This window comes from Narcine bancroftii, chromosome 6 (assembly GCF_036971445.1).
Source record: "Narcine bancroftii isolate sNarBan1 chromosome 6, sNarBan1.hap1, whole genome shotgun sequence".
Taxonomy (NCBI): Eukaryota; Metazoa; Chordata; class Chondrichthyes; order Torpediniformes; family Narcinidae; genus Narcine; species Narcine bancroftii.
This window is the reverse complement of record NC_091474.1, coordinates 144,721,323-144,747,335: the sequence shown is the minus strand read 5'-3', so window position 1 is coordinate 144,747,335 and position 26,013 is coordinate 144,721,323.

The following is a 26,013-nucleotide window of genomic DNA, read 5'->3' as shown; positions in this document are numbered from 1 at the left end:
CTGTTCCACATTAGCTCTTTGAAAATGCCTATTATTCTGGAATGTACTTTTGTGAATCAGAGCAAATTCGTCTATTAATCTAGTCGCCTGTTGCCACGTCCCTCATGTCTCTCTCATCCAGGCATAATTTAATCTCCTCTGGGACACACCTTTTAATTTCCTCTATTAATATTAATTCTCTCAATCTGTCAAAATCATTGTTTATTCCTTTTGAGTCGCAGCAATGGTCAAAACACAAAGATTTCTTCAGAGCAAAATCCATATAAGATTGATTCCATGTTTTCACCAAATTCCTAAATTTTTGCCTATATGCTTCTGGAACCAACTCATAAGGTTTCAATACTGCCTGTTTAACAGTATCGTAATTTTCCATCTGCTGTGCAGTCAAGCTACAGTATGCAATTTGTGCTTTTCCTTTCAATTCACTTTGAAGCATAAGAGGCCATTTCTCTTTTGGCCATCCTGAGCTCTCAGCAACTTATTACTTAACCTACCTAACTACTTAATCCCCCCTCTAACACTAAGCACAAGTGTGTGTAATGTATATTTAAGATTAGAAAAGTTCTTTGCATCACAGTCCAATCTCACTGGTTGCAGGCAATTCTTGTACTGCGCACAGAAGTTAGCATTAACAAAGTTCACCGGTCTTTGCTGCTAACAGGCAAATGGTTACCACTCAGGAGGGTTCTTGCTGGTTTTCAGAGAGAGATTCCTTTTCCAGGACATCCGTAATTGATTCCTTCTCAATCAGTCTTGCTGACGAAACTTGTCCCCTTCAGGGTTCTCCAGATGATCCTCTTTCTTTCAAGTCACCCTTCACACCACCAGTCTTCTCCTTTGACCAGACAGCCTTCCAAAGTTTGCCAGCTTTGTCCTTCTGGAAATAATTTCTGTGACTCCTTTCTCTGTTTCACAGCCTCCCACTTTGAGAGCAAAACAGTTCTCCTCTGCCTGCAAAGATCACATACTCTCCCAGGCAAGCTGCTGTCGATACTTTGCTGCCTCCTGCAAAAAAAGCATTCTGCAAAAGTCCTGCAAATATTCTGTGTTTTAAAATGTGTGCGTGCAAGCTGCTCCAGCAATTCCTCCCAAACCACCCCTAAATACTCGGTCACATCCCTCTGCCCCTACTTTTCTTTGGTTTTGTACTCATTATAGGCCGCATGGTTGGCATAGTGGTTAGTGCAACACTGTTACAGCGCCAGCGACCTGAGTTAGAATCTGCAAAGCATTTGTATGTTCTTCTCATATCTGTCTGGGTTTCTTCTGGGTGCTCTGGTTTTCTCCCAACCTTCAAAACCAATGGGGGATGGAGGTCAATTGGGTGCAATTGCCAGCACGAGCTCGTGGGCTGGAAGACCTTGTTTTACTGTGCTTTATGTCCAAATTTAAAATTTAAAACGCACAACGTTGTTCGACTCTAACATCTTCAAGAGTGAATGTTAGAATATTAACCTGAATTGTCCTTCCCTCTTCACAGATTTTTCTAATATATCAAATGTTTGCAGCATTTTCTGCTGTTATGTTACACTGGCTTTCTTGGAGTGCCTGGAACTGTAACCGAGGAATGTTAAATGTGCTCCAGAGAGATTGATGTTTCCAGGTAGATCCTTTTATACTTCCTTTCTCTATTCTATTCTGTCTTCCTAATTTTCTCCACTCTAGACTTTGCTATCTCATCTTTTAAAAAGTGCCAAAAAAATGGAAAATTCCAGTATCCCAATGTTTAATTTCTGCAGTTGACGTCAAAGCTGCCCGTCTATATTCAATGGCATATTTTTGACCACCTGTACTCCATAATTACCATCAGTTGTGACGATATTTAATATATGCAACCAACACTGGAGAATTTGTGAATTGCTCCTTTTAATCTTTTCTCCTTTAAGCACTAAGAAAAGATTAGTCTTTTTTTCTAAATCTCTGTCTCTTACATGATAAGATTATTGTCTTTACTTCTGCACCATTGAAAAACAGAGCAGAGCAGAAACCATGGAAATTGCAAGTGACTTCCTATGATAGATAACTACTTTGGACAGCATACTTTTATCTCAAATTCTCATGCACAAGCTGTGGTATCACTGATAAGCAAATAGGATATTTTAATGCAAATTAAAACAGTTTAAAAAAACCTTAGAATATTAACATTCAACCTGAAAAACATTCTGCGTTTTTAGAATATGAAGTTGAAGGTTTTGCTGCAACATTATCAACTATGTTTATTGGACAAAATTGAGAGTGGAGGCGTTTAAGAGGCTTCTACTTAGACAATGAACATGAAGGAGATAGAGAATGTGGGTCGTGAGGGAGGCCAGCAGTATCCCTGATGACCTCATCTGGGAGAAGTGCATCCAGATGCAGCTCCTGACAAGTTGAATTAAGGAATTGGAGTTGGAGGTGGATGAACTTCTGATCATTTGAGAGGCAGAGGGTGTGATAGACAGGAGTTACGGGGACACTTATCATGCCTAGGAGGCAGGAGGAGGGTAGATGGGTGACAGTCAGGAGAGGGAAAAGAAACAAGCAGGCAGTGCAGGGCACCCCTGCGGCTGTTCCCCTCAGTAATGAGCTTACCATTTTGGATACTGTTGAGGGGGCAGCCACCTTCCAGGGACAAGCCACGGTGATCAAGTTTCTGGCATAGAGTCTGGTCCTATGGTTAAGAAGGGAAGGGAGGAGAAGAGGTGAGCTGTAGTGACAGGAGATTCTATAGTTAGGGAGACAGATTACAGGTTCTGTGGAAGAGATCGAGAATCCTGGATGGTATGTTGCCTCCCTGGTGCCAGAGTTCGAGATATCTCAGATTGTGTTCATGGCATTCTCAGGAGGGAGGGTGAGCAGCCAGATGTCATGGCCCATGACGTGGGTAGGAAGAGTGAGGAAGTCCTACTAGGTGAATTCTGGGTGTTAGGCACTAGGTTGAAGGACAGGTTCTCCAGGGTTATGATCTCAGGACTGCTACCTGTGCCATGTGCTAGTGAGGTTAGAAATAGGAGGATAATGCAACTTAACATGTGGCTAAAGACATGGTTTATAAGGGAGGGCTTCAGATTTCTGGATCATTGAGCTCTCTTCCAGGGAAGGTGGGACCTGTTCTGATGGGACAGTTTGCATCTGAACTGGAAGGGGACTAATATACTTGTGGGAAGTTTTGCTAGTGCTGCTCCAGTGGGTTTAAATTAGATTTACATGGGGAGGGGAACCAGAGTGCCAGAGCAGATAGAGGAGTGGAGGAGGGAAAAGATAATGTGAGAATTGCATCCACCATTAGAAGTCAATGGGTTGTATGAGGTTTAAATGTTCTCAGGTGCATCCAATTCGATACAAGGAGCATTGTAGGAAAGGCAGATGATCTTAGAGCGTGGATTGGCATGTGGAATTATGGCATTGTGGAATTATGGCATTGTGGCTATGAGTGAAACTTTGTTGCAAGAGGGGCAGGACTGGCACCTCAATGTTCCAGACTCCCATTACTTTAGACACAACAGAACGACAGAACTGGGTGGGGAGGGGCTGAAAGGGGGAGGAGTGGCATTGCTCATCAGGGAATATATCACAGCTGTGCTCAGGCAGGACAGATCAGGCATCTCATCTAATGAGGCTATATGGCTGGTGCTGAGGAACGGGAAAGGTATGACTACACTCATGGAGTTGAATTATAGATGCCCCAATAGTCAACAAGAATTGGAGGAACAAATCTGTAGGGAGATAACAGACAGCTGCAGGAAGCATAAGATTAACTTTCCACATTTTGACAGTAAAAGGCTGGATGGCTTGTGTCAGGATTAAAGGCAAGGATAGCGGGCTTAGGGAACCTTGGTTTTCTATTGATATTGGGGATCTGGTTCAGAAGAAGAGAGAGGTGTACAACAGATAGAGGTAACATTGAAGAAATGAGGTACTTGAGGAATATAAAAAATGTAAAAAAAGTCTCAAGAAATAAATCAGGCGAAAAGAAGACGTGAGGTGGCTTTGGCAGATAATGCGAAGGTAAATCCTATGAATTTCTCCAGGTACATTAAGAACAAAAGGAGAGTAAGGGACAAAATTGGTCCCCTTGAAGATCAGAGTGGTTGCTTTTGTATGGATCCAAAAGAGATGGAAGAAATCTTTCTTTTTTTCTTTTTTAAAATATTTTTATTGATTGTAATAAAGAACTTATGTGAATAATACAATTCTATAAAATGATAAGGTTAGTAACAAAATCAACAAAACATTCATGTTGTAAATTATATCCATAATTCATATTCAAAGTACTAGATATTTTTATATTAAAAAGAGCTAATAACAACAGGTATAAAAAAACAAAGAGAAAATATAAAAAAGTAAAAAATAAAAAAAGGAAGATCTTAAAAGTATTTTTTTCATGTATCCACTCAGGAAAAGTGCAGAGTCATGCGAAGGAGGAAAGACAAGCAGTGAGGTCATGGAACCTGTACGGATTAAATACGAGGAAGTGCTTGCTGTCTTAAAGCAAAAAAAGGTGGATAAATCCTCAGGACTTGATAAGATATTCCCTCCGACCTTGAGGGAGGCTAGTGTAGAAATTGCAGGGTCTCTGTCAGAAATATTTAAAATATCCTTAGCCGCAGGTGTGGTGCCAGAGGATTGAAGGGTAGCCCTTGTTAAAAAAAGCTCCGAAAGTAACGTTGGAAATTATAGGCTAGTGAGCCTGATGTCAGTAGGAGGTAAATAGTTGGAAGGTATTCAAGAAGATCAGATATACAATAATTTGGATATCCAGAAACTGATTAGGGATAGTCAAAATGGCTTTGTGCGTGGTAGGTCATTTTTAACCAATCCTGTAGAGTTTTTCGAGGAGATTACCATGAAAGTTGATGAAGGAAAGGCTGTGGACGATGTCTACATGGACTTTAGTAAGGCTTTTTACAAGGTCCCACATGGGATGTTAGTCAGAAAAGTTCAGAGCTCGGTATTTATGGTGAAGTAGTGAACTGCTTTCAACAATGGCTAGATGGGAGAAGCCAGAGATTGGTGGTGGATGATTGCTTCTCACATTGGAGGCCTGTGATTAGTGCTGTGCCTCAGGAATCAGTGCGGGGACCATTTTTGTTTGTCATCTACATCAATGATAATGCAGTAAATTGGATCAGCAAGTTTGCAGATGATACTAAGATTGGAGGTGTTGTGGACAGCAAAGAACATTTACAAAGCTTGCAGAGGGTTTGAGACCAGCTGGAAAAATGGGATGAAAAATGTAGACAAGTGTGAGGTGATGCATTTTGGAAGGACAAACCAAGAAAGGACATACACGGTAAATGGTAGGGCACTGAGGAATGTGGTAGAACAGAGGTTCTGGGAAAGCAGATACATAATTCCCTGAAAGTGGCATCACAGGTGGACAGGGTTGTAAAGAGATCTTTTGGCATATTGACCTTCATAAATCAAAGTATTGAGTATAAGAGTTAGAATGTTATAGTAACATTGTATAAGATATTGGTGAGCCAAATTTTGGAGTATTATGTGCAGTTTTGGTCACCTAACTACAGGAAAGATATCAACCAATAAGATAGAAAGAGTTGAGAGAAGATTTACTAGGATGTTGCCCCGACTTCAGGAATTGAGTTGAAAGGACTTTATTCCCTGGAGTGTAGATGAATGAGGGGAGATTTGATAGAGGTATTTAAAATTATGAGGGGGATAGACAGAGTAAATATAGATAGGCTTTTTCCACTGAGGGTAGGTGAGATATACACCAGAGGACATAGGTTAAGAGTGAAAGGGGAAAGATTTAGGGGGAACTTCTTCACACAGAGAGTGGTGGAAGCGTGGAATGCTACCAGCTGAGGTGGTGAATGTGGGCTTAATTTTAACATTGAAGAAGAATTTGGACAGGTGCATGGACGGGAGAGGTATGGAGGGCTATGGACTAGATGCAGGTCAGCGGGACTCAGGATAAAAATGTTTTGGCACAGACTAGAAGGGCCGAAGAGTCCTGTTTCTGTGCTGCAGTGTTTTCTGGTTCCATGTAAACAGCAGATTTTTAACTTTATTTGGACATCATGTCCAGTACAGACACATGGGCTGAAGGGCCTGTTCCTGGGCTGTACTGATCTCTGTTCTATGTAAAGTGAGTTTTAGTTTGCTGTCCCTTTTCACCATTTTGTCATTATGATGAAAAAAGTGCCAATTCCATGCAAAGATCTAAATTATACATTAGTCTAGAATCAATAAATCTATTGCTGGTCCCCAGTTTTGTTGTTCAAAAACACCTTATAACACTATTCTTTCGTCTGTATCAAAAGGCTGAAAATTCTCAATATAAAAGACATAATAAAATGCAACTCCATTGTGTCTTTTGTGACTAGAATCTATTTTCATCATGTTAAAGTCATGCACAAATCGGATAATTTTTATCTACATATTTAGTTTAGAACCATTTTTCCAACATTTTATCTCTAATTTATTCCAATTGTTCTTTATGCTGATTTCAAAAGCACTATTGGGCATTGCTGTTTGATTACCTACAAAGCAGCTATAAAAATTCACGCGTATTGCAGCGAGAGAGTGAAATGTACTGTACTGAAAAATATTGTCATTTAAAGTGTTTTCCTTCTTGTAAATCAGAGTATAAATTCTTGACTCTAAGTGTTGGCACAATGTTTTATTTCAGTGACAATTTTTCACAATCGACCTTTATTTATTTTATTATTGGGATAATTCGCGACTGCCAGATCACTAGAAATTGAGAATCATTTAATTTTGGAGGGTCTGTCAAAAAGTAATCTGCAAAGATGTTTAGTGGACAAAATAATTATTAGACTAAATCTCACACCTGAATACGGGGAAAATTCAAAGCCAGCAATATGAAAGAGCCCGAGTTGACTTAATTAGAAATGGTTGCTTTTTAGAATAATCCTATTTTGACTGATAATAAAGCTTCATATTAAAGTAGGTGTTTCCTATTACTTATAGTCAATGTTAGTCAATGGTCAGATTGCCATTGTTTGATACAAAGTGTTTGTATTCTCATTCTACCCTCACAATCCACTTCTGCTAATCAATTGTGTACCAGGTGGAGAGTTTGACCTTGCGTGACATTATGCGCTGACACCCATTACAATTGCAAAATCTCAATTTCATAATTTCCTGTTCTTTCTAAAGGGAACACAACACCTGGCTTTTGCAGCTGTAGTAATTTACAAACCTTTTTTAATTTAAAAAAAAATCAAACTGCACATCACTGACACATTATTGTCATTAAGTGGCTCAAAATGGCTTCCATTTGGGAACAATCTGACTCAGAGCTGATTACACTGTCTTTTAAATATATCATAACCTGGGATTCCCTGAACTATATTTTAAAATAAAATCACAACAACCTGAGTAAAGAAGTAAATTGGAGTATCCCTGTCCATTCTCAAAGAGACAATAACAATTCCCCTTCTTTGGTACTGTTTTTGGTGTTGATTGTCTTAAGAACAGCGAGAAAAGACTAATTAAAAAGAGTAGTTAATTGTTCTTTGTAAATCTGTTAAAACATGAGAAATTAACTAATGTGCATTGGAAATTCAGTAAATCTGAATTTACCATTACTTCTTCTCCAAGGATAACGATATTCTTTGGCACTTTCAACTCATTTATTAGATTGACCACAATCTTTCTTTGGAGATTGTGTTTGAGAACAGGTAAGAATAATTCAGAATACACCGCATAGTATATAGACTATGAATAATTACCAGCATAATTCATATTGCTTATAACAATAGTAGCACAGATGTTGAATTGCCACTTCTTGAAACCATGGTAATGATAGGAAGACCATTCAGCCCATTGCTTCAATGAAGTCAATGCGGAGAGAGTAATTGGTTAATGCTCGTCATTTGAAAATGTTCTCCTTCAATACTTATCAAATTTAAGGTCAAGTGCACAAAATACATAAAAATATTTCCTTTGCTTTCTCTGACAAGGCAAAGTATCACCAACTAATCCTGTGCAATTATTAAAACTAGAAGACATTGAGTGGCTGTGGTTCTCACTGCATCCTCTGATGTCTCCGCCTCTGTTGCCCCCCAAAAGCTCTTGTTGTTAATGCTTGTTGTTCAGCAGTGAACCTGAGCTTGAGATGTTCAAATCTTACCTCCTCAACTTTGGTTCTAAATCACTGAAGGGACACCTTTCAGGAGACCAGCTCACCATCGGACTTCAGGAATCCTGGACCTGATGCCATGTTCCCAGAAGCCAGTTGCCAGCTGTCTTCTGTCTGAGCTTGAGCAGGAGCCTGCCATAGTGGCCACATTTAGCTGTGTTCGTGCTCCTAGCAGCAACCCTATGGGACGGATAGACACTGCCCTGATCTACGGCTCGGCCCTGCTGACCTGCTCCACTGCTGTGACCCTTTTCTGTCGGGTTCTCATCAGAGCTCTTCCTTCTGGGTATGGATGGGGAGAGGGTTGTTCTGGTACCCTTCTTCAATCCACCACTTCCTCTGTGCCTGCATTTCTCAAGTTATGCCCTCATTGTTCTGACATATACAACCAAAGCTGGTTATATTACCCTCATTTGGTTTACTTACAGTGAAGAGCACAAGGATTCAATGGACCTGTCTGAGGTGTTTACATAACCAAGATGTGGATAGGGATGGTGAACTTTATTCCAAATGTTTTCATTTGATATTTTGGGGAGAGTCAGGGCACATGAAATTAAACATTGACTGTGACCATAAATGGAATATTAGGTGATCCTTTCTTTTGAGGAAAGTGTAATCTGCTGCTGTGGTGGATGCCCAGTTTCTGTTTGCCTTCAAGAAAGAGCTGGAGTTAGAAAGTTCATCAGAGCCTTGAGTGACTTTATAGGGAATGTTCAAGTTCAAGTACAAGTACAAGTTATTTATTCATATAGCACATTTTTTTCAACTTGCATTGACCAAAGTGCTGTATAAACCAAGGTAATCGATTGAAACGAGTACAGAACAACAGATTAAGGTGTTATAAGTAGAACACAATTGCAGTGAATAATGCAGTTCTGTCGGAGCATACAAAGGGTTTCAGACACTAAATGCTAACGACCTGAATCTAAAGCAGTTGAGGTAGGGAGCTAGTTTAATGGTGAAGGGAATGCTGTTCCACAGTTTGGGGGCCGCAACTGCGAATGCCCAGTCTCCCCTTTGTGTGTGCTTAGTGTGTGGAACAGCCAGGCATCCTGTGGTAGTTGACCTGAGCTGCTTGGGAGCAGAGTAGGGCACAAGCAGATCGGAGATATGGTGGGGGTTGAGGGGTTGTGGGCAACCTTGTTGAGGGACTTGGATGTAAATTGCAGCAATTTGAATTCGATTCTGAGCCTCTGGAGGGAGGACAGAATTTGGGTGGTTTGGTTCCGCTTCTTGGCACCTGTCAGGACCATACCTGTGGCATTCTGAACAAGTTGGAGGTGGGTTAGGGAGGCCCGTCTAATCCCAGTGTATAGAGAGTTATCGTTGTCAAAATATCAGAAGATAAGGGTGTAAATAACCCTTTTGAGGTCCTTGCATGAGAGGTACAGATTTATTTTAACAATGGTGTAGAGCTGGAAGAATCAGCCCTTCACCACGGCGTTGACCTGTTTGTCAAATTTGAAGGCAGGGTCGAATAGCATCACAAGGGATTTAACATGGGGTTTTATAAGAGTGGATAGATTACCTCGGGAGTCATGTAATTTTTTTGGTAAAATTAGGATCTCAGATTTTGTCTCATTAAATTTGAGGAAGTTGTGGGTCATCCAGCATTTTATGTTTTCCAGACAGTTGGTGAAGTTGGTGATTTTTGATTGGTCATCTGGTTTTAGGGGGAGGTGGAGCTGGGTGTCGTCGGTGTAACAGTGGAAGGAGATGCCATGTTTCTGCATGATATGGCCAAGGGGGAGCATGTACAGCGAGAAAGGAATGGGGCCATGGATGGATCCTTGCGGAACCCTGCAGGAGAGGGTGGCTGAGGCAGATGCGTAGTTGCCCATATTGACTATGAAAGCTCTGTCAGTGAGGTAAGATTTGAACTCGTTCAGGGCCACACCACTGATGCCGACCTCCGGCTGGAGATGGTCTACCAGAATAGCACGATTGATGGTGTCGAACGTTGCGCTGAGGTCCAGGAGCATTAGAACAGCGGTACTGCCCGAGTCTGTGATTGTATGGTCATTGTATACCATCAATAAGGCCAACTCTGTGCTGTGTTGGGCTTTGTATCCTGACTGAAACTTTTCCATTTTTTTTAAATTTTGGTGAAGGTAGGGAGATAGTTTTTTTAAGTATTACTTTTTCAAGGACTTTGGAGGGGAAAAGAAATTTTGAAGCAGGTCTGTAATTTTTGGGGGATAGTGGGGTTGAGGTAAGGTTTTTTTTAGGAGGGGCTGAACCACTGCACGTGTTGAAGATTTTATAAGAATTTCTGGATAGATTTTCATTCACTGGAGGTAATGGTGATTGGCAGGGTGCTGAAGTTAAATCTTTAAGATTACATTTTCTTTATTGACCCTGGGATTTTCCCCTTGATGCACAGTAAATAACTCAAGAGGATGAGATTGAGTCACTGATTCACAATGGACAAGGACCTCATCCTATGCCATGACCTGGGCATTCAGGGTGTTAGAGGTTTTATACAAGGTCAAAAGAGGGAGGGGCCACAGGTATAGTCACCTGGCAGAGGCAGGTAATCAGGAATACAATACAGTTCAGCAGTTCACCACACAATTTTTGCCTCTCAAAGTAGTACTAGCTCAGTGGAGATTAGGAATAGGGTTGAGTTTAGAGACAGGCAGATGGTAATAGAGTTTGGGGGAAGTAAGAGGTGTTTGGTTGTTGTCGTGTGTGGTAGACTGTTGGAATAATTGGCCACTTGCCGCCCATTGGAGCTATATTGTGGCACTCGAACTGGATGCTGGTCCAATTACAAACTCATTCTAATTGTGACGCTTCAAAATTTGCTTCCGAGTTAAGGTGATGACAGTGAGCCAAGTTCAGTCCTAGCCTTGGGTGTGGAATTTACATCCTCTCCCTGTGATTGCATGGGCTTCCATTGGATGCTTTTGTTTTCTCCCACCTCCCAAAGATATGATGGCAGGTAAATCCATCACTGTAAATTATTGTTTAGTGTAGATAAGCAGCAAAATAAACACGACAAGTTGATGTGAGGGGTCAGGAGTGGACGGGGAATGAGATTGTCATCTTGGGAATTAGCATGGATCTGGCATATGGAATAGGCTCCTTCTGTGTTACAAGAAAGAAAGTCCCGCCATCTGCAATGGGGACACATGACAGGCTCCTCTAAAAGACCAAGTCAGAAGAGAAAATGGGGTTATTACCATTCCTTGCTACCTTGAAGCAATTAATATTTCTTCAACACCAATTCCATCAGGTGACATTCAACTCAGGAGAATGTAAAAGAGCAATGCAATGGATAGAGTCTTTGAACATTATGCCCAAATAACATATGTTTGGAATTTATGTTAATATTAATATCAGTTTGTCCATTTCAGGCCCCACCCACAAGTCCCTTATGCTTGGTAAAAAATGTGAAAACCCAGTAGTTTACGAAGGAACTCAGGCTTGACGTCATGGGGGGCATTCACAGGTTATGCACCCCCCAAATGAGTTATTGTGGCCCCCCCACAATGTCAGCTCGGAGGCTCCACTGTGCAGGGTTCTGGCTGTGAGAGCATGTATCATCCTGAGTGAGACAGGAATGGGCTTGCCTGTGAGCCCCTAAATGCCTGAGTGATTGACACTCCTTACCCAAACATATTTTCAAAGGCTGCCAACAGGGCCAAAACAAAGACAAATGAAAACTTCTCAGCAACAGCCAGCGCATTTGGGCAAGGGTGGATTGAGAAAGTCTGGGGGGATATGTCTGCATGTTTGGAAACAGATCCAGCAACCTTTACTGGGATCTATTCAAATCATACGGACCCCATGGGAATTTCAGGTGCTGACAGTCACCACAGAAAATATTAAAAGAATTAACAAACAAGCATGGGTTGAACATGAAATCAAAAGCCACGTTCCGCACTGCCCTAATGGACACTTATCAATGGTGGAAAACCTCGTTGATTGGAAGACTGCAGTTTTAATTTACAATGGTGGACTGCCCCCCCCCCCCCCCACTCCGCTGAGGGAGTTCTCGAACGGCAGTTTGTGCTCCCCGCGATTATCCTAATGCTGCCCCGATTAGGTCTCTTCTGACACTGACTCTGGAGCAAGTACATTATAGACTAATAACTACATTTCAAGATTTCATCATTTAGATGGGTGTTTAATCAATTTATGGTAGTAATCCTTGGAATTTAGAAAGCTCAAGATTTGATTTCAGTTTTCAAGTAATGAAGTCGAATAATATGCTGGATAAAAAACAACTTCTGCTGTTTGGTGATTCCAGGCCTCGGCTCCATGGTTTAAAAAAAATTAGCACCTGGTATATTTGGAGTAAAGTCAGAAAACACGTAGATGGTAGTTTTTTTAAAAAACTCTTCCAGATTCCAGATCGATTTCTGCTTTTAAATCCAAAATTGGCAGATTATTGGAAGTACAGGGGTGTGCAAGTTGAGGAAAAGATGGGTAAATGTAATTCATTTGGAGAAGCTTGAATAGTTGCAAAAGTGCAATTATACTTCCTACTTCTGTAACTATCCCTGGATTTTCAAAATATGGTTTATGAAGATTGCAGGATATCTATAGTTATTACAATATTGCGAGTCAAACACTGTATTGGGAAAGGTTGTCATGTGATAGCACTACCCCCTGCCTAGTCGGAGGACACAGCAGCTGCCAATCAAGGTTTGGTCCTGTCCCACCTATTAGTACACATCTTGCTGTTGAACCATGTAAATTACCTGGACTGGACTCTCTAGCCTGCCTGTACTTGGCCTTGGGCCATTGGCTGTTGTAATTGGATTAACCGTCTTGGCACCGAGCCATTTGTTCCTGCTAACGATCTGGGCTGGACCCTCCAGCACTATAAAAGCACCATGTGTTCTTTGTTCTCTCTCTTTTCCAACTTGGGACTACCCTGCTTCACTCCTGGCCTAGAAATGTGGAAGGGTGCTGGAGAAACTGTTGGTAAGATGTGCACTGTTAAAAGGATTGGGAGCATTTAGTGTCCCTTGTAGCATAGAGCTGTGTCTGCACTGAGACAATGGGCGATAGAGCATTGTAGTGATTTTTCCTTGATCATTGTATGTACCAGTTCTGTGTGTGTTTGTTTGTGTGTGTGTGTGTGTGTGTGTGTGTGTGTGTGTGTGTGTGTGTGTGTGTGTGTGTGTGTGTGTGTGTGTGTGTGTGTGTGTGTATAAAACTTGTTTCCTCACTCACAACAAACATATAAACTGTTTGATAGCTAACATTTTTACTTGCAGATTCCTATTATCCAGAGTATTTTGCTATTGTTTTAAAATGATTATTTTATTGGAACTTAAGGTCTGCAAGAGTTTCTTGTTGTTAATTTACTCCATTCCAATTAATTCCTAATGTCTGGGCAGCAAGCTCTAGAATTCCCTCCAAAAGCTTCTTCAGAGAGCTTCACTGTATGTTCCCATGCTTGTTCATAAGTGTAATTTTTAAATTTTAAACTTATAATTTATATATTATAATTAAATCCTTATCCAGTTTTCTTCTGTGAATAACCTGTGAATGCCCCCCATGACGTCAAGCCTGTGTTCCTTCGTAAACTACTGGGTTTTCACATTTTTTACCAAGCGTCACCAACAGTCATCCTGGAGGCATTCAGGGGAGGCTAGAGTCAGTGTCAGAATGTATATTAGAGGGGAGCATTAGCAATTTTGAGGGGGGCTTGATCAGTGGCATGTGGGGGGGGAGCGGGAGGTACTAGCAAGGACCTGTTAATGGAGGGTGCTATCAGGGGCCTGTTGACATGGTGGGTTGGGGGGGGGGGTTGCTAGCATCCAGGGCACGAGGACGCTCCTTTAATTGCATCAAGCATCACTAGACACTACTGACGCTTGACGGATGCTGGCATGCATCAACCTAGACACTACAGACGCTGTAGGGAGTGGGCCGGGTCTAATAGTTAGGGATAGCTGCCACTGTATGGGGTGGGGGGGGGAAACACCACCTCATTTGAGGGGGGCGGCAATGGCCACAGATGCCCCCTTTTTTCAATGATCCTGCTGCAGGCTGATACACCTCAGAAAGACAAGCCATATAAGAAGGAAGGCCATCAGGGTCATTATGGAGACGGAATCAGTTTCCAGCTCCTCTCCTCTCAGCTCTTGGTGAATCAGGAGCCAAGGAGATCAGAGAAAAGATGTATTATGCAGAACGTGGCTGGTGCTAGTAGGTGGGTGAAAGGGTGGGCAAGGGAAGGTGATGTAGATTTTGCTTCCAGTACGGTGCAGAACATTTCACACATTGCTCAACTGTTTGAAGACATGACTACTGGTACTAGAACCTCTAGCAATGGCTCCTTGGGAAAGTAGAGATTTTGCAGGGATTTATCAGGATGGAATTGAACATAAGGTTTCCTTATATGCAGATGATCTTTTGCTCTTTATATCCAATCCTGACATTTCAATACCTTACATATTAACTTTATTTGCTCATATTAGTCAGTTCTCTGGCTTTAAATTAAATCTGCATAAAAATGAACTATTATCCTTAAAGAGTTTCTTATTAAGATAGTCTAATTACCCTTATAAGATGGTGAAAGATCAATTTATCTATCTTGGAATTACAATGACTAGGAGTTAAAAAAACACCCATTTAAGGAAAATGTTTCTGCATTACTTAATCAGGTTATTGTTATTGAGATGGTCACCTTTATCTATGATTGGACATACTAAAATGAACATTCTAACTAAACTTTTGCATCTTTTCCAATCTTTACTAATTTTTATTCCTAAATCCTTTTTTGATTTACTGGATTCACTTATATCATTTTACACATGGCAAGGAAAACACTCATTTAAATAAAGCTCATATTCAAAAGACTAAAAGGAATGGTGGATTGACATTTCCTAATTTTAGATTTTATTATTGGGTGGTCAATATACATAATCTACTTTTTTTGTTACATTGCCCGCTCTTCATGAGTAAAAATGGAATTGAATTTTACTAAAAATACATCTATGTTGGCAATTTTCTTTTTACACTTTTCTTTTTATAAACTGACTGGCAATCTGATTATGAGACATAGTTTGAGAATATGGGCACAATTTAGAAAGTGTTTTGGATTTCAGAGTTTTTCTCTTTCCAGACCTATTATATCTAATCATCTTTCAACCTTCTTCATGGGACACTTTTTAAGCATTGACATAGATAGTTATTAAATGTTTTAAAGTTATTTTTATTTGAAACAATTTTGTTTCCTTTGAGGATTTGGTGGTAAAATTTAAAATGCCAAGCACTAATTTTTTTTTAGATATTTACAAGTTAGACATTTTGTTTAATCAAAGATTCCTAACTTTCCACAAATTCCTGAGATAAATAGTCTTGATTTACTTTTTGACTTACATTCACATGTAAGCCTCTTATAGAGGCTCAATATCAATTATTTATAACAATTTGTTGGATTTGAGAATAGCCTCACTAGTTAAGATCAAGAATGGTTGGGAACACAATTTGAATGTATCACTTTTGGATGAGGTTTGGGATTCTATTTCTAATCTGATTAATATGACCTCCTTTTACACACGACACTGTTTGTTGCAATTCAAGGTGGTCCTTAGAGTACATATGCCTAAAGTTAAACTATCTTACTATCATTCTGATATTAAATGGTAGGACAATACTCCTCCTACATACACACAAAGTTTCAGTGATATCATTTTCTTACTTGAGTTTGGAAAAAAAATCAGATATGCTATTAAAGATGTAAAGATTAACTTTCATAAATGTCAGGCCCATTTATGGATTATTATGATAACCTATAGAATTAAGGTGTTTGGATGCTCTGGTAATGTGCTGTCTGGTGCCTGGTTGATGTCATTCGATTCCCATGAATTTTTTTAGATAACCTTGTTTAGAGGTAGGGATTTAGATTTATAGGGTTTATTTCTTTGATAATTGTTTTATTTAATCAATAATTGTAAATATAGATTATATTATAGAATGAGAAGGGTAGAGAATTGAAAATACCCTTTTTAAATAAAGGAAATTTTATAACTTGAAAAAAAATTATAATTTCTTCTGTTTCTTTTTTTCCCTCTAGATTTGTTTTTTTTACTATTAATTTGAATTTAATTCATATCTTGAGACAATTTCTTAAATATAATCTGAATATTGTATAATTGAGATGTTCAATTGTTAATGCTTTAAATAAGATTTAAAATATTTTATAAAGAAATGAATTACAGGTATAAATTACAATTTATGTATGTTAGTGTTACACTGAATGCCTTATTTATTCTGTGTAACTATATCTTTTTATTGAATTGTACTTATTTTATTTGTATGTTCTTTATTAAAGTTAATAAAAATATTTTAAAAAGAAAAGGAGACATGATTGAGAACTTCAAGTATACATCTTACAACATCACTGTGGAAATTGCATTGCCTTTTGTCTTTGTCAGTGTGAATCAATGCCTTGGGACATTTTATCCTCTGTTAAAGTGGCAGTTCAAATTAAAATTACCTCTGTAGCAATTTTTCCACACAAATTTGAAGGACAACACTATAATTGGTGCTGCTGGATATGGGCTAAGTCTTTTCCTTATTTAATTCTGTGGAAAATAATGCATAAAAACCTATGAATAATTTAGAAGTGAAGAATAAAGTTTGGTGGAAAAATTAATGAAAGACAATGTAGAACTCATTGCTGTTCAACTCAAACACTCGTGACAAAGTAAAAGTTGCATCCACAGCTGAGTGGATTTATTTCTCTGTGACTTTTTGTGACTTCTACCCAACGGACAAAGATGCTGAGGAAGAAATCAGCTGTTCTTTAATTGTAGAGAGACTTAATCACAATGTAGCAACCCATTATTACTGTTTGCTTGTAGTTCATACAGAGGGCACCAAAATGTAGAAAAGCCTCCTCTGTGTAGCCGTTTATCTAGATAAACAATAGAAATAGCTTCTTCCTACATGTGAATGTGTTGCCACAGCGAGTTCCTTTTTTTTGTGAATTACAATGGGAAACAGATGTTTGCTGATTAACAGTTTCTTTGGTAATAACAGACTTTCACTGCTGCAGTGTCAAAGCCCTGAGCCAGGGAGCGCCCGTTCCCTGATCCCTGCTGCAAGATCCAACTGGTAATGGCTCAGTCCTATATAGTCCTTCTCCATTAACAATGGCGTGAAGCAAGGCTGTGTTCTCGCACCAACCCTCTTTTCAATCTTCTTCAGCATGATGCTGAACCAAGCCATGAAAGACCCCAACAATGAAGACGCTGTTTACATCCGGTACCGCACGGATGGCAGTCTCTTCAATCTGAGGCGCCTGCAAGCTCACACCAAGACACAAGAGAAACTTGTCCGTGAACTACTCTTTGCAGATGATGCCGCTTTAGTTGCCCATTCAGAGCCAGCTCTTCAGCGCTTGACGTCCTGCTTTGCGGAAACTGCCAAAATGTTTGGCCTGGAAGTCAGCCTGAAGAAAACTGAGGTCCTCCATCAGCCAGCTCCCCACCATGACTACCAGCCCCCCCACATCTCCATCGGGCACACAAAACTCAAAACGGTCAACCAGTTTACCTATCTCGGCTGCACCATTTCATCAGATGCAAGGATCGACAATGAGATAGACAACAGACTCGCCAAGGCAAATAGCGCCTTTGGAAGACTACACAAAAGAGTCTGGAAAAACAACCAACTGAAAAACCTCACAAAGATAAGCGTATACAGAGCCGTTGTCATACCCACACTCCTGTTCGGCTCCGAATCATGGGTCCTCTACCGGCACCACCTACGGCTCCTAGAATGCTTCCACCAGCGTTGTCTCCGCTCCATCCTCAACATCCATTGGAGCGCTCACACCCCTAACGTCGAGGTACTCGAGATGGCAGAGGTCGACAGCATCGAGTCCACGCTGCTGAAGATCCAGCTGCGCTGGATGGGTCACGTCTCCAGAATGGAGGACCATCGCCTTCCCAAGATCGTATTATATGGCGAGCTCTCCACTGGCCACCGTGACAGAGGTGCACCAAAGAAAAGGTACAAGGACTGCCTAAAGAAATCTCTTGGTGCCTGCCACATTGACCACCGCCAGTGGGCTGATAACGCCTCAAACCGTGCATCTTGGCGCCTCACAGTTTGGCGGGCAGCAGCCTCCTTTGAAGAAGACCGCAGAGCCCACCTCACTGACAAAAGGCAAAGGAGGAAAAACCCAACACCCAACCCCAACCAACCAATTTTCCCTTGCAACCGCTGCAATCGTGTCTGCCTGTCCCGCATCGGACTGGTCAGCCACAAACGAGCCTGCAGCTGACGTGGACTTTTTACCCCCTCCATAAATCTTCGTCCGCGAAGCCAAGCCAAAGAAAAGATATAGTACAGTAATCAGTATGTCATCTCTGGCTTGAGAGGTGCTGAGAACCACAGGCATTAACCTCTCTAAAGGTCCCTGCACTTCCCCATGTTCCACAACACCTCTAGCCAATACAGGGTCATTTCTCCGTTTTGCTTGGAAACTGCTGGGCAGTTCATCTTTGTCTCCCCTTGTCTGGTCCCATTGCAACTATATTCGTGACACCAATCATGCTCTCGACATTTTTTAAAACTTCTAGTTCTTTGATCCTCATGCGTTCTTTGCCCGCACTATATTCACCATGGATGTGCAATCCCTTTACACATCCTTCATCTCAGCCTTCTTGAACACTAATCTGACCAGTTCTCACCCCCGCTCCATTACCACCATCCAGTGCCGGATTAACGTAGTAGCAGAAGTAGCATAGGCTATGGGCCCTACATTTTCAAGGAGCATGCACTAAATGCTTGCTCTATTACTACAGTACTGCTCTTGGTCTATTAATATAACTGCAGTTTTTTTTAGATGATTATAACACCCCCAAGCAAAGAACGGATAATAAATGTTTAAGAGTAAGGCGTAGATGCAAAAGAATCAACGTCCATTCTAATGCTCTAAAAGTTTAACTTTAAACTAGTTATTAAAAAATACGCAACAAGTGAAATCTTCATTCAGATTGTAATCAAATGGCTTTAAGTGTTAGTAAGAATGAAAAGGAAATTGTTCGAAAGTACATTATTTTGATTTTTAAATTTTGCGCACTGGATTATAAATCAGCGAGAAATCCAGTGATAATGGTGATGTTAAGCATGCAATCCCGCCTCTGTCGATTTCCCCGACGAATCCCTGATCAATGACACTTCCATTTCTTCACCCCCAAACCAATCACTGCAGCTCAGAATTTTGAAGCATTTAAATCATTTTTATTGCCAGGTCACTTGTCTGACTGCTACTGGTACCTGTCGCATGGTTGGGTGGTTGGCGACTACACCAGCTTCCCCACCAGGCTTGCCTGCTGCGGAAGGTGGCTAGACACCCTGCAGGATGGAAAATAAGACCTGTCAAAGGGCGGACGAACCCTCTTGTCGGGTCAACGGCCATCTAGCAAACACGTGCCGTGAACTGCGGAAAGGGCATCCCTTGCATCAAAGCTTTCTCTGAGCATTCACTGCAACAGAACTTACCCCAGCCGTCTTGGACCTCACCATGCTGCTGGATCCGGAAGGAGAAATCGAGAGGGAGGGTCTGGACTTGTGCAATCCCTGCTCACCTAAATCCATTGACAACACATGCTGTTCTTTTCTGAGGAATGGGGTGTCCTCATATCAAACCCCACAAACTGACTGAAAGAAACCATCATCATCCTATGGGATGGATGGCCATAAAAATTGGCATAAGGTCTGAAATTTAAGTCCATTAATAAAAGTTTCTTTGTTAATACGTGTTAAAAAAAAATGCAGCGGCTAATTTTCAGAACAGGTCGTGACATTTCAAACTAAAACATCAAGCTAAAGATACTCCTTGTTGTTGATGCAACACTGTGGCTGTTGCGTTCACTTACCTGGGGAATCCGCATTGATGCTGTCATTGGGATTCTTGATGCAATGCTCCAACTAGATGCCATCTTTTAGGCAACTCTCTCCCGTCTTATTCAAGGCCACATTTCAGTGGACTGGCCTATGCTCTTGTCCCTGGAGCAAGAGCAGGGGATCTGCATGATACCACAAGGACGGGTGCTGGTACAGAGTCCAGGCAGGTCTCCAGCCACTTGCAGAGTATCTGACAAGCCCCTTTGCTGGGGTTTCTGTTGCCCACCACCAGATACTTGGCTGAAATCTCTGTGTCCTTCACCCTGCCGCCTCTCCCCTTTGCCCGGCCACCCACTCTCCTTGAAATTTGCTTCTTCTGTGTAAGTTTGTATCCATTCATAAAATGCACGAGGCTGCACTTGCAATGATTTATCACTCTGAGTTCATCTCTATCCTCTGGCACTTGGTGTCCTACTTGCCCCTTTCATTCTTTCTTTTAAACCACTAGATGCTGAAACAAGTCATGAAAGACCTCAACAATGAAGATGCTGTTTACATCCGGTACCGCACGGATGGCAGTCACTTCAATCTGAGGCGCCTGCAAGCTCACAGCAAGACACAAGAGCAACTTGTCCGTGAACTACTCTTTGCAGATGATGCCACTTTAGTTGCCCATTCAGAGCCAGCTCTTCAGCATTTGACGTCCTGTTTTGCGGAAACTGCCAAAATGTTTGGCCTGGAAGTCAGCCTGAAGAAAACTGAGGTCCTCCATCAGCCAGCTCCCCACCGTGACTACCAGCCCCCCCACATCTCCATCGGGCACACAAAACTCAAAACGGTGAACCAATTTACCTATCTCGACTGCACCATTTCATCGGATGCAAGGATCGACAACGAGATAGACAACAGACTCGCCAAGGCAAATAGAGTCTGGAAAAACAACCAACTGAAAAACATCACAAAGATTAGCGTATACACAGCCGTTGTCATACCCACACTTCTGTTCGGCTCCGAATCATGGGTCCTCTACCGGCATCACCTACGGCTCCTAGAACGCATCCACCAGCGTTGTCTCTGCTCCATCCTCAACATTCATTGGAGCGACTTCATCCCTAACATCGAAGTACTCGAGATGGCAGAGGCCGACAGCATCGAATCCATGCTGCTGAAGATCCAACTGCGCTGGTCAGGTCACGTCTCCAGAATGGAGGTCCATCGCCTTCCCAAGATCGTGTTATATGGCCACTGTGACGGAGGTGCACCAAAGAAGAGGTACAAGGACTGCCTAAAGAAATCTCTTGGTGCCTGCCACATTGACCACCAGCAGTGGGCTGATATCGCCTCCAACCATGCATCTTGGTGCCTCACAGTTCGGCGGGCAGCAACCTCCTTTGAAGAAGACCGCAGAGCCCACCTCACTGAGAAAAGACAAAGGAGGAAAAACCCAACAGCCAACCCCAACCAACCAATTTTCTCTTGCAACCATTGCAACCGTGTCTGCCTGTCCCGCATCGGACTTGTCAGCCACAAACGAGCCTGCAGCTGACGTGGACATTACCCCTCCATAAATCTTCGTCCGCGAAGCCAAGCCAAAGAGAGAGAGAGAGAGAAGAGATATCTATAATTTTAAAAAAAATATATATATATTTTTAAAAAATTTTTTAATTTAGGGCCCATTTATAACAAATGCTACAGATTCTGCACCAGTTTAATCTGCCCTTGCCATCACCCTCTGCTCCATGGAACTTGTTGTCACTTTACAAATTCTCCTTTAGTCACTCCCTATTTTCTTCCAATTAGAGCCCCAGCTATGCTTGTCTTTCTGTTGTTGATGTGGGATAGTCCTTACTCAGGTACCGCTCCCCAATTCTTTTTCCACTGTATTAATACATAATTCAAGGCTGCTGGTCTGGTAACATTCTTGTGAATCTTTTCAGATTAATTATATCTCTCCTGATGCTGGGTAAACAGAACTGTGCACAATATTCCAATTGTGCTCACACCAATATCTTGTACAATTGTAACATGCCATCCCTGCTCCTTTACTCAATGTCTGACTGATGAGGACATCTGTGCCAAATGCCTTCTTTATCATCGTCTCTAACGGTGTGGCCTCTTGCATGGAACTATGTTCCTGTACCCTAAGTCTCTGTTCTACCACACTCTCCAGGGTCTCTACCACTAACCTACTGAAGTGCAACCCTTGCACTTAATTGATTTAAATTCCACTTGCCATTTCTTAACTTATGTTCCCAGTTCATCTGGATCCTTTGGTAAAATCAGATAACCTTCTTCATGGACCACTGTATCACCAATTTTTGTCTCATCTACAAAGTTACCATCCATGCACACTACATTGTCATCCAAATCGATAACTTAGATGATACATGACAGTGGACTTAGCGCTGATCTCCAAGGCACACTACTAGTGCTTCAAATGTACATAACAACCTGCCACCACAACTCTCTGGCTCCTACCATCAAGCCAGTTCTGCATCTAATTGTCCAGATGACTGTAGATAGCATGGGTTTGACCTTCCACACCATGTGGGTCTTATTAAAGCCTTGCTAAAATCCACATGGACAATGCTATCTCCCCTACCCCATCAACCTTCTGGGTCACCTTTATATAAAAAAAAACAAATTGGTGAGACATGATTTCCCATGCACAAAGGCATGCTGATTATCCTTAATCAGTCCTAGCCTTTCCAAATGCAAGTAGATCTTATCCCTCAAAATCCTCACCAATAACTCACCCACAATGACACGGGTCTGTAACTCCCTGGCTTGTTCTTGAAGCCTTTCTTAAATAAAAGCAGAATATTAACCACCCTCTAGTTCTCCAGTATCTCACCATGACTATCAATATTACAAATATCTCTGCCAAGGTTCCTGCAATTTTTTTTTAAACTTAGCTTCCCACGATGTCTTAGATAGAGTTGATCAGGTCCTGGGGATTTTTCTAGCTTTTTGTGTTTTAAGATCTCTAGCTCGCCCTCTTCTTTACTGTGATCTCTCTTCCCTGAGTTCCTTAGTCTCCATGTCTCTCTCTACAATAAATACCTCCCATGGCTAGACACATAGACACCCTTGTTGAATATTAAGGAGCCTTATTCTCTCCCCATTAAACTCCTACGCCCTCAAAGGATTCAATAGATCCCACTTGTCCATATCAGACACATGCCTCCATTTTCTTGACAAGAGCCTCAATATTTCAGATCATTCAAGTCTCCCTAATCTGGCCAGCCAGACTCCAAAAGGAACCCTTGAACTCTCTGTATCTCTCCTTTAAAAGTCTCTCGCTTATCAGATGTCCCTTTACCTGAAAGCAGCCTCTCTCAATTAACCTGCAAGTTCTTGTCTAATGCCATTAAAATTAACCTGGACTCACTTTGGGACAAACTTGTGGACCAGTCTTATCTCTTTCCATAACTGTTTAAAAATGGTGACTGGCTCCAATATGTTCCCCTACTGACACTTCAGCCTCCCTTCCAAAGAGAAGGTTCAAGGTTGTGGCCTTTCTAGTCAGGCTATTTGCATATTGATTGAGAAACTTTCTTGGACACATTTAATACATTCTGCCCCGACAAGCTCTTTGCATTGAATGTCTTGGATTATACGATGGAAATTTAATTCGCCTTCTACCATGAACCTATTATGATACTGTTAATGAGTTTATTGTCATATCGTCAAATATATTTTTGTCATGGAAAAGATGATATAGTGATTCTCTAGGACCATGGAGCATATTTACATAAATATAAGTTAAATAGAAGTTAAACACATTAAAATATTAAGACGTATACAGTAACAGATCATTGTATCCTATCCTATGTTCTGGGAATTCAGGACTCTGATGACTTGGGAGAAAAAAACTGTTGCCCAATCTGGAAGTAAGGACCTGAATGCTATGGTACCTCCTATCAGATGGCAGAAGGGAGAACAATTTACGTGAGGGGTGTGTGGAGTCCTTCACAATGTTTATTGCCTGCATCGAGTGTTGTAGGTGTTCGTCCTGGTAGGAGGAGAGTCTCAGTGATCTTCTCCACTGACTTCACTTTCCTCTGCAAGGACTTGTGGTCTGAGATGGTACAACTTCCAAACCAGGCGGTGATGTAGTTGCTCAGGTTGCTCTTCCTGCATACTCTATAGAATATAGTGAGGATGGAGGGTGGGAGATGAATTTTCTTCAGCCTTCGCAGGAAGTGGAGGTGCTGGTGGGTTTTCTTGGCTATGGAGCTGTTGTTAAGGGACCAGGTGAGATTCTCCACCAAGTGCAGTCCAAGGAACTTGATACTCTTGACGACCTAAATAGTGGAGCCGTCAATAATCAGCGGAGCGTGGTCCCCTGGCCCTCCTGAAGTTAACAACCATCTCTTTTGTTTTTTTTAATGTTCAGATACAGGTTGTTGGCTCTGCTCCAGTCCGTTAGTGACTGCACCTCATCTCGGTACGCTGACTCATCATTCTTACTGATCAGGCCCACCATGGTCATGTCGTTAGTGAACTTGATGATGTGTTTTGAGCTGTGTTTAGCTGAAAAGTCGTGTGTCAGCAGAGTGAACAGCAGTGGACTAAGCACTCAGCCCTTGGGGGGCGGGGCCATGCTAAGAGTAATGGTCTTGGGGATGCTGTTACAAATCCAGACTGCCTGATGTCTCCCCGACAGGAAGTTAAGAATCCAATTGCAGAGGGAGGTGTTTAGACCCAGCAGGTTCAACCTCCTTACCAGTTACTGTGGTTGGATTGTACTGAATGCCGAGCTGAAGTCAATAAACAACATTCGAACATAGGAGTCCTTGTTTTCCAGGTGGGTGATGGCATTGTCTGTAGCACGGTTGGGTCTGTATGCGAACTGCAGGGGGTCTAGTGATGGGGGCAGCAGCTTGATGAGCCCCATGATGAGCCTCTCGAAGCACTTCATGACGATGGACATGAGTGTGACAGGGTGGTAGTCATTGAGGCAGGACACAGACAACTTCTTTGACACTGCGACATTGTGGCAACTTTGAAGTACGTTGGGATCACAGCACATCTCGGGGAGATGTTAAAGATGTCGGTGAGAACATCTACTAGCTGAGCTGCACATCCACTGACTGCTCTGCCAGGAATGTTATCCGGTCCAGCAGCTTTCCACAGATTGACCTTGCTTAGTTCTCTCTTCACTGAAACATCATTTTCTGCCTCAAAGCGTGTGTAGAAGTTGTTCACTACACAGGCAAATGGTGTAGTCTTGTGGTCCGTGATATCTTGGATGCCCTTCCACATGTGTCATGTGTCCTTGCTGTCCAGGAACTGACTGTGAATGCGCTGGGTATGTTCACGCTTTGCTTCCTGATGGCCTTAGATAATCTGGGTCTTACTACCTTGTTGTCTGTTCTGATACATGTAGAACCTACACATGCCCCAATATTCCTTCTTGTTGTAGCCAAACAGGTACTTTGTAAAAAAATTACAGAAACAAATAAAAACATCTACAATAGATACTTAATTTAATTCAAAGAAGACCATAAATACAAAAGAAATAGATATTTCATAAATATTCACTGTTATTCCAGAGCAAAAATATGACTACGCAGTGGTGCAGACAGTCCTTCTGTGATGTTGGAGAACTCCATAATTATTGTAACAAAAGGATACTCAAGAGACTGATAGCTGTTGGAAAAAAACTGTTCTTGAACCTACAGGTGCTGGTCTTCAGGCCTCTGTACCTTCAACCTGAAGGTAGCAGTGAGAAGAGGCTGTGACAGGGTAATTTGTGTCATTTATGATGTTGGCTGCCCTCTTGACGTGGTGCCTCATATAGATCCATTAATTGGAAGGGAGATCAGAGGGTGTGAAGAACCTGTATTGCTGGGCAGTTGAATTCCTGAGCCATGCTGGGTGATGGAACCAGTCAACATAATTTCCATGGTGTACCTATGGGAGTTTACTAGAGCATTCAAGCAGATACCAAATTTCCTCAGACTCCTTATAAAATAAAGGCATACGGTATGGTTCATGGTTGCCTCAATGTGCTGGCTCCAGCAGGAGTCTTCTGAAATACGGACTCCGAGCACGTTGAAGGTTCTATGCTCTCC